Genomic DNA, 13,604 nt, shown 5'->3' on the forward strand with positions numbered 1-13,604 from the left:
AATATTTAATAGTTTTCCATTCATCAGTGGGGTTGTCATGGATGAGTTAACCATCATTAAGCAAATATATGTTTCTTATGTTAGAAAGCAGGAGAGATGACTTATCCTTGAAGCAAGACAGTAAACCAGTACTGTTATTTCTGACAAGTTTAGGCAAAATTCTTCTGATTATCCTGTTATGAAGTAAGAGAGAAAGCACTCACTAAGTCAACAGCAGCGTATGAGTTGTCAGGGACTGTACTGATTTGCTCTAAGACACCACTCCAAAACTATAATTGTCATCGACGTTCTTACTTGATGAAATGTGAAGATATTTACAATCATTATGAATCTGACTTTTGCCACACAGGACAATTAAATAGAGAACTGGTGGGAACCATCACCCCTTCGTCATGCAGGTGCTTTGTAGAGGCACCATTTTCTGCCACTGGGACATCTGCCCAGAGATGTGCTATGGTTTTGCTTTACAAAATGAGAATGTGAGAGACGGACAGTGGGGGAAGAAGAGGTTCTAAATTGCCTTTCCTGCCATAATAACCCTCAATCTACAAGTTAGAATGCTAGTATGTGGATTCTGTGGATTACTGAGTAATCTATTTGTTTTACTATTTGGAACTCAGAAAATAACCACAGAATTGGTCAGTTCTCCCTTGGGTCTCTATGACTCTGAGATCTTACCATTCCCACTGACATCTAGAACCTCATTCCATTAAAGTGTCTCTCATCATCATCTCTGGTCCAGAGAAGGCAACCACTAGGGCACATTTAAAGGTTTTTGACACCTCCCACATCATTGCCACTACCATGGAGGATTGCTTCATGCATCTTAAGGAATGTTTTCCAGGCTTCTCAAAGGCACAGTTAGAGGGTGAAAGACAGAGTAACCTACCATTCCAGGCTGTCTAAGACTATCTTAGTGCTAGCACTGAAAACCCCATTTGCCAGAAACTCCTCAGTACTAGACAAACCAGGTGAATGGTTTCCCTAGAAGTAGGTTATACATAAGAGATCTACCAATATTCCCATCTCCCTGATGTCTCAGCTTTCTTCAGGATGCCAAGGATGTCCAAGTATTTCAACCTTATTTTCTTAGCTGACCCAACAGACTACAAATGTCATTTATAAGCCAAAACATTAAATTCAAAATTCTGAATAAGTGTACTCATGTCAATAATTTGTCTTACTCTATCCAATCATCTATTGGTGGGCATTTAGGTTGCTTCCATATCTTGGCTACTGTAAATAATGCTGCAATGAGTGTTTTGAATTTTTTTGGATAAATGCCTATAAGTGGAATTACTGGGGCATAAGGTCGTTCTGTTTTTAATGTTTTGAGGAACCTCCATACTATTTTCTATAGTGGGTGCACCAATTTGCAATCCCACTAAAAAGTACACAAGGGTTTCATTTTTCTCCACACCTTCATTAACACTTGCTGTTTGTTGGTTTATTGATAATAGCCATTCAGTGAGATAGCTCACTGAGGAACATATATACAATGAAATGTTTCTCAGCCATTAAAAAAAATGAAATCTTACCATTTGTGATATCATGGATGTACCTAGAAGAAGGTATTATGCTGAGTCAAACAAGTCATACAGAGAAAGACAAATACCATATGATTCCACTAATATATGGAATCTAAAGAATAAAATAAACAAATGAACAAAATAGAAACAGACTCATAGTTACAGAGAATAAACCAATGGTTGCTAGATGGAAAAGAGATTGGGGGCTGGGTGAAAAAAGATGAAGAAATTAAGAAGTACAAATTGGTAGTTACAAAATATTCATGGGGATGTAAAGTAAAGCATAGAAGATATAGTCAATAATATTATAATAACTATGTATGGTGCCAGGTGGATACTAGAATTATTTGGGGAGAATCAGTTGTAAATTATATAAACACTAGGAATCTGCAATTAATAAAAATAATATTGAATGTCAAGTATAATTGAAAAATAAAAATATTTAAGATTTGTATTTATTTTTCTTGGTCTAACATCCTTAGATTTCACTATCATATATGAGGTCCAGACTATGGCCAATACAGATTGATAAAATCCTATAAGTCTGTTGGCATACAGACTGCTCTCTTTCCAGATAAGGCCTTATATTCTTTTTGTCTGGGCTATGTTGACATCTACATCTCATTATAGGACTGAAGGCAATGAGGGATAGTGTAGGTGTATCCTGAATAGAACTGACAACTTCCCCTTATGTACAGGTCTTACAGTCAGTGTAAGGCTTTCATGCAGAGGATGAATAGATGCCTCAATAGAGGGGGAGGGGCTTCCTAAGCCAGAAGGAGAGGGTCAGGGAAAAGACATATTTTCTCTGCAACTACAGGAGATGAGGGACTCCTTTATAGTCGCTATCAAGAATTTCTGACTGTCCACTCACATTCTCAGTTGGGTATTCATAAATTTCAATTTCCTCTTCTCAGTGAGTGTGTTAGGACCATAAAAAGCTAGTGGACCCACGACTTTACCATACTCACTTTTTGCCATAATGACTAAGTGCCATAGTCACTTGAACTTTATATATGTTTTGCCTCTACCTGTATTGTATTCAATCTGATCACCAACAATCTTTTGAGGAACTTTAATTATATTGAACTCAATGGATGTCCAGAGTCTTATTGTCCCCTGTCTACAGTTTCAGAAGCATCATCCTTTTTAATCACTGTACCCAGAAATAAATAAATGGCACACTCAAACTGATCTATATTCAGAGAATTTAATAAAAGGACTGTATTCAGAGATGTGGGTAGGGCATAAAAACACCATAAGAAATAGTGTAGTATCCCAGAACTAGTAACATTGGAATTGTTACTACTGCGAGGTCTTTAGGGACAAAGGGAGTGAATAAATGGTTATCAGAATCAGAAAGAGGGCTGCCTAGTAGAAGCTGTGGTCTTCAGACAAAGAATGAAGCTAACCTGTGACAACTGTACAGGAACTAATATCTTGACCTATTCCCTGCAATCTACTGTAAGGCTTACCATTGACAAATTCCAATGGAAGCTAGAGAGTAGGGAGTCCACTGTTGCCATCCACATGGGTCAGGCTGTCAGAGCACTATGTATGAGGGAGAAGGTTAGAGAGAAAATTGTGACCGGCAAAGGGGATTCTTAAAACAGAGGAATAAGATTAAACAAAATAGTATGATCATCATGCAAAAACAACTGCAAAAATAGAAGTGAAAAAGAAAAGAAAAAAATAAGAAATGGAGGAAAGGAGGAGGAAGAAGAAAGGAAGGAAAGAAGGAAGGAAAAACTGAATACTCAGCTCAAAAAGTCAGTGTACCCTTGGAAACAAGAAAATTTCTTGAAACAAATTTCTTCTCTAAAAAAAAAACAAGTGAACATGAAGTGTATAACAATTAGTTGATAATACAACCAAATTAATCAGAAGGGGAAGCTTAGGAGAGAAAGAAGCATATAAAGAGCAAAAACTTAAGAAAGTGGTGGAGAAACTATGATAACAAGGACATCTTAAAAATAAAATCCAGAGAATAAGGAGGAAGAAGGGAAAAGGTGAATACAATTCTAAAAAGATTATAAAACTGGAGAACAGAAAACAGAGATCTAAAACATGGATATTTGATGCATCTAAAATAAATAACATAAAATTAATTTTTAAATAATAGTTCTTCCTTAATTAAGAAAGATGTACATTGTTTTGTTGAGAGTGATGTATAATGAAACACTCTGTGACATATCCTGATGAAGCTCCTGATATCATGACAATAGAAATAATTTCACAGTCATTTAAGCAGAAAAAGCAATCTTGTGCAGATGGGATAAATTGTGTTGACCTCAGATTTCTGTGCAGCAACATTAAAATTCGGAGGTCAGTAGAATACCGCTAGAGTTCTGCAGCACAAATGGATGTTGTCCAAGAATCTTACATTCCATGAAGGTGTTCTTAAACATGTACAGGCAAAGGGAATATGCATAAGATTTTTTTTAAAGAAACTACCTAATGAAAAAAATCCAACTCACCAAGACATAATCATATTAAATGCATAAAAAAATGGCAAAAAGGTCAAATACACATAATCAGTTGTGAGCATGGATCCCATTAGATATGAATTTCTGGGCAAAGGCTATGAGAAGTTTCAATACATAAAGGAATGTGAATGTCATTAACCCTGGAAGAAAGGCTTCATAATGTAAGCTATTGTTATGGATCAAGGTGAAAATCCAGAAGCCAATTTAAGAATCATTATTATTCTTTGATACTATCTTAACTTAATAAATCAAGAAATAATGGCTTATGTGGACTATTTAGAATTACAAAATTTATAACATAAAAAAAAATTAAAAATTAATGCATTCCAAATTTCTACAATATGTATGTTTGGGAGGGGGCAGAGAGAGGATAGCCCATTCAGCAAAGTTAGGAAACAGAGCAAATAGTAAAGAATATCACATAAAAGAAGACAACACAATTGAAATAATCATTTTTATGCCTATAAATTCACCAGTGATAAAAAATGACTCAAATCCAACTGTATCCTAAATACTGTACTCATTTAAAAAGGAAGTAAAAATGTGTAAAGAGCAAAAATATAAAGATAAATGAGGAAAGAATGTAAATAAAACACAAAGCTGCAGTCCTAACATTAGTATGGAATAAGTGGAATTCAAGCCAAAAGCTATTAAATAAAACCAGCAGGGGCATATTGTAATATAAAGGATAAAATCCATAGTGAAGAAATGTGCTTCATGATGTTTTTTAAAATTTATTTATTGTTTTTTCTATTACAGTTGTCCCACATTTTTGCCCATTGTTCTCTCCCCACCTCACCCCCCACCCTTCTCCCACAGCCAATCCCCACCCTGTCGTCCATGTCCATGGGTCATTTATACCATTTCCTTGACTAGACCCTCTCCCTTCTTTTCCCCCTTCTCCTCTCCCTTCTTCCCCCTAGTCACTGTCAGTCTGCTCCTTGTTTACTTGCCTCTTGATGTTTTTTTAATGCAGCACATAACATACTATACAACTACACACAGCAAAGGCTACAAAATACAAGGAGAAATGGGCAGAAACAAAAATTATAGGAGACTTGATTTTACCTCTGTTAGTTCATGTGAAAATAAGTGTATGAAACAAGAAATAGATAAGATCTGAGTAATGGAAGCTTGATCCATTAGACATAGATCAAACGTTATACCTTGAAAATACTGAGTACACATTCTTTGTAAAGGGCCTATGGATTACTGATAAGTATTTACCACATATTAGGCCACAAAGTTCCAATAGGTTTTCTTTAAATACATACACAATAATCCATATTCTTTGACTGAAAATAATGCAATATAAAATAGAAGGTACAGATGATTCAAGGTTAGATAAATCTATTAATATAAATTAATATACAATAGCATATTATTATTGTATTTTTGCCAAGAAGAAATTTTCAAAGTTTTACACCCATATCTGGTTTATAAAATAGAGTAGAATAATAAAATAAAATAGATGATTATTTATTAACCTGAATATACTCAAAGTTAGCACCCTGCAAAATGATGAAATATTAAAAGCATCTGCATAAATCACAAGACAAGGATAACATTATAACCATTATTATTTAATATTCTTTTACTAAACTAGCAAAGAACATAAACAAAAGATAAAGTCCGAGCCCCGCCCCTAGCTTCGCTGCCCCGCCGTCTTGCCCTGTGGACCTATGGCCAACCAACCGACCGACCGACCCACTACCGACAAATCGGCCCAGCTTTCGCGTGCACCATGTCTGGTTCCTCCAGTGTCACCGCTACGAAGAAAGTGGTTCACCAGCTCTGGCTGGAGGCCGGGCTCAACCGCGTGAAGGTTTGTTTCCCAGGCAGCTGCAGATTTGAAACAATTCTGTCTGCAGAACGCTCAACATGACCCTCTACTGACTGGAGTATCTTCAAGTACCAATCCCTTCAGGCCTCAGAAAGTCTGTTCCTTTTTGTAGTGAAATGAATCTTTGAAGGTGTTCTAAACCACTTCTCTTGAACCAGTGAATATTCAAAGAGAGCTAAATTTGGAGCCTGTACAAAAAGCTGATCCCTGTAACACGTGCCACACCATACAAACGTCTGCTTTTGTCAGTCCTTAACATCTACCTCTCTGAATTTTCATGGATTTCTATTTCACAAGGATGATTATTTTATATAAACTGGCAGCAGCATATGAATAAATACTTAGTATAAAGGAGGGAAAAAAGATAAAGAAAAGGATACATTTAAGAGAGGACTAAAATTGATATTGTTCTCAAATTATAGGATTATTTGCCTAAAAAACATAGCAGAATGAATTTTTAAAACTTACCAAAATAAGAATCATTAAAGTAGTTGGAAAGATTAGGAGAGTTAAACACGTAGCTCTTTTTGATAAAACAAACAAAACAGCTAAAATATTAAGTAAAAAGGTTATCATTTACAAGAGGAAAAAGAAAATAAAAAGACCACACAGCTAGAAATGAATCTTAGATACCAAAAGAATCTATCAGAATAAAACTTTAAAACTCTTCTAGTTTATATTTTTTTATTTCGTGTGTTTAGTGAAGTCTCTGCTCAGTTTTATTAATGGTCAGCTAATGACTGGACAGAAATTCATTAAATGCCTGATATTAATAAATCTTCCTGTCTTCACTAAGGAATTCTGTGTGTGTTGGGGTAAACCTTCAACATTCAGTCAGGCAGTTTACAACTCTGCCTTATCGTTCACTTCCTGCTTACACATAGCATCAAGGATAGTCAGAAGTTAGGTCTTTCCTAAGCCAGCTCACAGTCCCAGGCATGTATAGAGAGAGCTCTATATACATGGATGTCTGAGATTCTCAGGAAAATATCTGAGATCTTCAAAATCCTTTATGTGCATCACATTTCTCCACTTTTCCTTTTAAGCTTTTGGGTTTACCTATTGTTTGTCCCAACCATTGTTCACCACCCCAGGCAACTGTGGTGTTATACAATTGCTTCTGCTTGTTTCAACAAATGCCCCTGGGGGAAAAGGTAGTTTAAATTAGGCAAACTCCCAGTCAAGTCAAGCCAAGTAGTGTATGCCAGTGAATCACTAGACAGATCAAATAATAATATCCTTGTAGGAATGGGATTATGAAGGAGCTCCAAACATAATTTGCCACCACCAGAAGTTTCCAGAATGCTAGTTTTCATAATGATCTGCATGCTATTGTTTTTTTCTAAGGCTGCTATGGAGCTGAGGATGGGAGTAAGGTAAGTTAAAATGCCATAAAACTTACTATTCTTACCAAGAGTCAGCAATTTTTCTTAAATAAATGTTCCAGGATTTGCTGCAAGCCTTTGGTTAATTTTCACAGTTTGAAAAAATTTAATTCTGACAAATTTTTCCAGGGTTCTCATTGCTTTTATAGAGGAGAGAATTTTGAAAGGTCCATTTTTGCTAATACCACCTCAGATTATATAACATGGACCAAAGTTCTGCGTTCAGGAGTTTATCAAAATGATTCTAAGAGGCTGACTTTTCCAAAGGTTGGTCAACTAGCCTGAGATAATCAACTACAAATATTACATGGGTATTTTTATGAAATGTCCTGAATATTATATGTAATCGTTCAATGAGAACAAACAGTCTTGAAGATCAAGAGAACAACTGAGTTGATCAGTTAATTATTGCCAAGTGACAAATTAATTTAAACCTTAGTGATTTAAGACAGAAATAAATATTATATTATCTCTCATGAATTTTATGGGTAAGAAGATTGAAAAGGCTTTTTACTTTGAACTGTGGTTACAATCAGATGAGAGGTGTAGCTCCAACATCCAAAGTGGGCACCGAAGCAGCTACCAGCTGGCATTTGCCTGGACATCTCTTTCTTTTCATATAGTCTCATGTCCTCACCATGTGTTCTGTAAATGATGGATAGCTTTGGCTTCCTCCCAGCATGGCAGCCTCATGGCAGTCAATGGTTTATATGGCCAATGAAGGTTTTCAAGTTTGAGTATTCCAGCAAGTAAGACAGATGTTGTAGCATATTTTCTTACCTAACATCAAAAATCACACAGCATTATACTTACCACATTTTATAGATTACAAATAATTCATAAGTTCACCCAGTTTCATACGGAGACAATCATATTCTACTTCATCATGGAGGAATGGCAAGGTATTAAAAGAGAGTGTGTGAATGGAGATGATGTTGCATCCATCTGTGCAAAATGCAATGTATCAACCAGTTAGAAACCTCATTAACAATTATTAGGAATCTTCGGAGTTGATGAATACTACATATCGTTCAATGAAGAACTAATAAAGTCCCTTTCCCTCCATAAAAACCAATAGTCCATGAAACCCATAAACCCACTCATAGTTGACTGATGCCCTGAAAAGATGATTTTCAGTTACACCTTAGTGTAGTTGGTTTCAGTTTTCATTGTAAGTTAATTATTTGCCACTGAAATGGGATAGATTTGCCAAACCAGTTTCACTTTGACTCATCATTAAGTATATTTTGCCCCATTACTCTCTTAGCTTCTATTAATACAAAGCCACAAGTTGAAACATTGCTTCCAAGTCAATTGCTCGATTTAAAAGGCAGAAAATTATTTTAGTAAGTCATGAGCATGATGAAATGCTTTATACTTTATGTGTCATTCCTCTTTATAGACACCATGATTCTGACAAGTTTCATTCCTCATTGGTATTGAAACATTGCCATGTTCATTAAACTTGTCAGGTATCTCCGCTGAGCACCAATTTGCTGTATATTTCCTGTCTACAAATTGTCATAGAATCAGGCATTTGTAGCTGAGATAGAGATTTGATATGCATGTTGAATCAGGTTTCACTGACCACAGCTATTAGCATTTCTAGCGAGGCAGTATAGTCTCTGGAAACAGTGGCAATTTTGCAAATGTATGCCTCTTAAGATTTTTTTTTCTTTTTAATTGTGAAATGTAATACTATGCTACAAAAATGAATAAACATAAATGTGTAGTATATTGTATAACTATAAAGCAAGTACACATTCAACCTTGCCAGTAATCCTGATCTCCTGCTCTCCAGCTATCCTTTCTCCATTAAGCATGCTCTTTCTCTTCCCCTTTACTATCCTGCTTTTTATGAAAACTATTTTTATGAATTTTTAAAAATATATGTTAATCAATTTGGTATATAACACTAAAATATTAATTTTGTCTATTTTTAACTTGAATTGCAATAATGCTGTATGTAATATTTTGCAACTTGTTTTCTTTACTCACAGTTATGTTTATAAAAAGAACTCAAGTTGTTTATTGGGTCTGATTTTAAAGCATTTAAAATAGTTACTGGTACACAATTGGGCATTAAATGCTAATTTCCCTGTTTCTTTGTTTTTAAGGTTTGCAAATCCTTAAATAAAGACAAATCCTTTTATATTTAAAACCAAAATGACTCATTACACTATTGTAATAATCCAAAAATTTAGATTTGAATTCTTTTGACTTTCTTTATAAGTAAAACCCACTTTTCCCAAAATCCTCTTTTACAAAGAGGCATCTACAGAGGCTGAACTAGCTTTTCAAATTTTGTATAGTTGTTTTAAAACTTTATACATGGATAAATAGAATTTACTAGATGAAAATGTGGAGTTGTTTTTGGAGGGGGTGGGGCAGGGGAGAGCAATGGGGAAAATGGGACAACTCTAATAGAACAACAATAAAAAAATAAGTAAAAATAAAAATAAAAACTTTAAGTGCTTTCTGAGTCTATGGTGAGATGGATTCCATAGGACTCTCTTAGATATCATAATATCCCTTCCTTTGTGTCTGGCAATATTTGTTTTATATAGGTCTCATTCAATATTCATCACAGCCTCCATTATTACTTACTCCTATTTTACAGACAAACTTAAAGAACCAAAGTAAGGGTAAATAATTTGTTTAAGGTCAAACTGCTAGGGACAGAACAGGGATTTAAACCCTGATACTCTGTCCCCAAGTCCAATGCTTTTAACCAATGTGCTACACTTCTTCTGTTAGATATATACTCCCATCTTCAGTGGGATATTTCTCTGAATCTAATTGTGCCTAAGTTCTTTTTTTCCTCATCAATCATCTCGATGGCTTTATGCAAATCATGGAGGGTAGAGGACAGCAAAAAAGCTTTGCCATTGGATGGAAGACATTGATAAGCTGGGTGGAAAGACAAGGATCACATTAATAACCCTTATCAGGACAGCTGGGATATCCCTTGGCACCCCTGTGACCTGTTTAGAGTCATGGAGCTAACACACGGAGCTTCAAACCAAACTAAACTGCTGCACAACACTAACAGGGGAAATACTTCTTGACAATATTCCTTAAGTCCATGTACTGTTTTGTTTCTTGTCCCCTTTCTGTTCCTGGGGTCAGATTTCCATTAACTCATTGATTCTTTCTACAACCCAAGATTGTTTGTGCCTACACTTATGGCTGACATTCAGTTTCTAACTTCAGCTAGACACTATATTTGATCTATTCATGCTTAAATTTGGTGTCCTTGGGCAAGTCACCAAACTTTTGGCTCTTAGTTTGTTCCTAAAATGAAGTATTTCAACAAAATGGCCACCAAGATATTGGCCAGTTTCATAAATACATGTTTCCTTTCCAAGTATTTACAGTGTGGCCTCCTGGGTGATTATAAAGTATGACCATGATTAGATAACACTAAGAGAGATTTGTTTGCAGATTTGACATATAAAAGACTAGATATGTTTTGTGTCACTTTATGTTGGATGAAGCCATATATAATTGAATATTAGAAAGAGGACCACATTAGTAATGAACTGGGTGTCTAATTCCATTGTTTAGATTACTACAGTAGTCCCTCTCTATATCGCAGTTCACTTATTGTGGCCTCACTGTTTTGCGGGATTTTTAAAAATATTATATTTAATTATTTATCGTGGATTTTTTGCTATATTGTGGGGTTTTGCAGAACTGTAATATATGTTGTTAAAGTTACATAGGTTTAAGAGTGTAGAATATGTTTAAGAACATAAGTAGTGTTTATAAAAGTGTGGAAAAGGTTAATAAGGGAGTAGGAAAGGTTAATAAGGGACTGGAAACAGTTTATAAGTGTGTGGGAAGGGTTTGTAAAGCCTTAAAATATATATAAATACTAAAATAAATTTAAGGTTCCTACTTCGCAGATTTTCACCTATTGCAGGGGGTCTAGAATGTAACACCTGCGACAAGTGAGGGAATACTGTATTCTCTTGGCAGTTGTCAAGGAAGCCACATGCTTCCCTGTACTAGCTATAATTTTCTTTTACAATTCTTGTTTACAGAGATTAAGTAGTTATTTTGGGCTTGGTATAAACAAGCTGCTCCAATAACATCAAACATATTTGCTTATCATCTGAGTTCTTAGTTATTGATAATAATACTTGAAGAAATGTATTATTTCATTAGACTTGTCATTCCAGGATTTTATCAAGGATCACCAAGGAGGAGACTTTAGGAAATATAATTTTCCAATGAGTGGTATCATTCTGTTTAATCTTAATTTCATATTTTGCAAATGGATGAAGCAATACAGACAATACATTTTAGAAATTTATATATATATATATATATATATATATATATATATATATATAAATTAAAAGAAAGCCCTGGATGCTGTGGCTCAGTGGATTGAGTGTCGGCCTGCAAGCCAAGTGTCGCTGGTTCGATTCCCAGTCAGGGCACATGACTAGGTTGCACGTCAGGTCCCCAGTTGGGGGCACAAGTGAGAGGCAACCACACAGTGATGTTTCTCTCCCTCTCTTTCTCCTTTCCCCTCTCTCTAAAAATAAATAAATAAACAAGACAACAAACAAATAAGTAAATAAATTATTTTTTAAAAACTAAAATAAGTTAATTCAATTTGTTAGGCAACCAATGAGAATATTTTAGCATTATTAATTTACTTAATAAAAAGTTAGACTCAAATAATGCAGTTTAATTGGTTGTCTTCTAAACAATGAATTACATTGATTTATTTTTTCCCAAATGACTCTGATAGAATCTCACAGATCTGGTGATTTCAATTTTATCATCACTCTCCTGAATTTATTTGTATATGTAAAAGCTGTATGGCTAAAAGCTATTTAATATATATTATTTACAAGAGACAGTTAAGTCTAGCCATAATAAGTGATATATTATTTTCAGACTGCCAATGTTCAATTCCTTGATCTACCCAAGGATACAAGACATTGATGAGATAATAAAATTAAGATATAGGTAAAATTAAATAATGATATAAACAGATACAAACATTTTGCACAGGAAGAACATTAAAACATGAAACAAATTGATCTGTTTATTAAGTTGATCATAGACTTAAAGAGGAAAATAATTTTTTCAACCCCTTCAAATCTGCAAATCTAACTATTAATATTTTGTATTCAACTTGAATTTTTAAAATACCTTTAAAATGTTTGCTTCTGCCCAAGAATATTTTGCTGTCTTTCTGACTGCCATAGAAACCAATCAAGAAGTCAGTACTTTCTTGGCTTTGAGTATAAATTCAGTTCCTCAATTTCTAGTTCTCTTCTAAATCCAGAACCCCGGAGTGTGAGCCAGATGCATTTCTTCGGTTCTGTCTGCCTCAAGGATTTCTAATAGATGTGGCCATTTTACAAGTTAAAGGGCTTTTCTATTTCCTTATTATTATTTGATGCAAAAACAAAGATCAATTAAGCAGTTCTTCTGCTTTGAGGAACCAGGGTACTGCAAAATGGGCATCCTTTGCACGAACTGCTAACTGTAGACATGCTTTAGGAGAGTAATTTAAAATTAATGGGAGTAAGTCTTTGATGCAGTTACTACTTCAAAGACATGCCAGGTTTTTATTTGTAGTGAAAAAAAGGAGTTATAGTAAGAGGAGAGAGCATATTAAAACTTACAAATCTCCCTAAAGGGTTTGACCTGACACAGCAGTGTGATCAGAGGCCTCTTTCTTTCCCTACATACTCCCTCTCTCAGTCCTTCCTTTCTTCTCCTTTCCTCTCCTTCCTTCCTTTTTTTCCTTCCCTCCTTCCTTCCTTTATTTCTTCCTTCCTGCTTTTTTTCTTTCTTTCAGTTGGTTGTTTCTGACTCAGTTACCAATGACTGACAAACCAACAGTGTCCATTATCCACTGAGACAAATTTTAAAACTGTTTAAATGCTTCTCATTAGGAAAAATTAAGTTGTCTTGGATAATATGTTTTTAATCTTTAATTTTCATAATAGAGAAGTCACTCCTTGATTTTGAGAACGCCTTTGGTTGGCAGGATTGGAGTACCACACATGATATTTGAATTAATTAAGAACAATGAATCACTTTCAAACAGAGGAAAGGAAAAGTGTGAACTAGGTACAAGGAGCTTCAGCTAAGAGAGAGGGCTCTGCTGCATTTCCATTTGTGCCTCATGCTGGAACTGTGGGCAGCTGCTACAAAGACTTAGGAAAATCAGGGCTGATCAATCGTAGAGAATTATCAAGTACTTTAACAAGTTACAACTCTAGAAAACAATGGGTCTAATAACCCTCTATACAGTTTCTTTATCTCTGATTTGGGTCATGGAGGCTAACACCTGAACAAATTGGAATAGGGCTGAAGCAACCAACTCCAG

The 13,604-nt window shown here is 35.0% G+C and overlaps 1 pseudogene; it reads left to right on the forward strand.

Annotated features, from left to right (window-relative positions):
* The first annotated feature begins 5,759 nt into the window (after positions 1–5,759).
* LOC150003247 (guanine nucleotide-binding protein G(I)/G(S)/G(O) subunit gamma-5 pseudogene) lies at positions 5,760–6,134 on the forward strand (annotated as a pseudogene).
* The last annotated feature ends 7,470 nt before the right edge of the window (positions 6,135–13,604 follow it).

Source organism: Furipterus horrens, unplaced genomic scaffold (genome assembly GCF_987537825.1).
Source record: "Furipterus horrens unplaced genomic scaffold, mFurHor1.1.pri manual_scaffold_8, whole genome shotgun sequence".
In the NCBI taxonomy this organism is placed as follows: Eukaryota; Metazoa; Chordata; class Mammalia; order Chiroptera; family Furipteridae; genus Furipterus; species Furipterus horrens.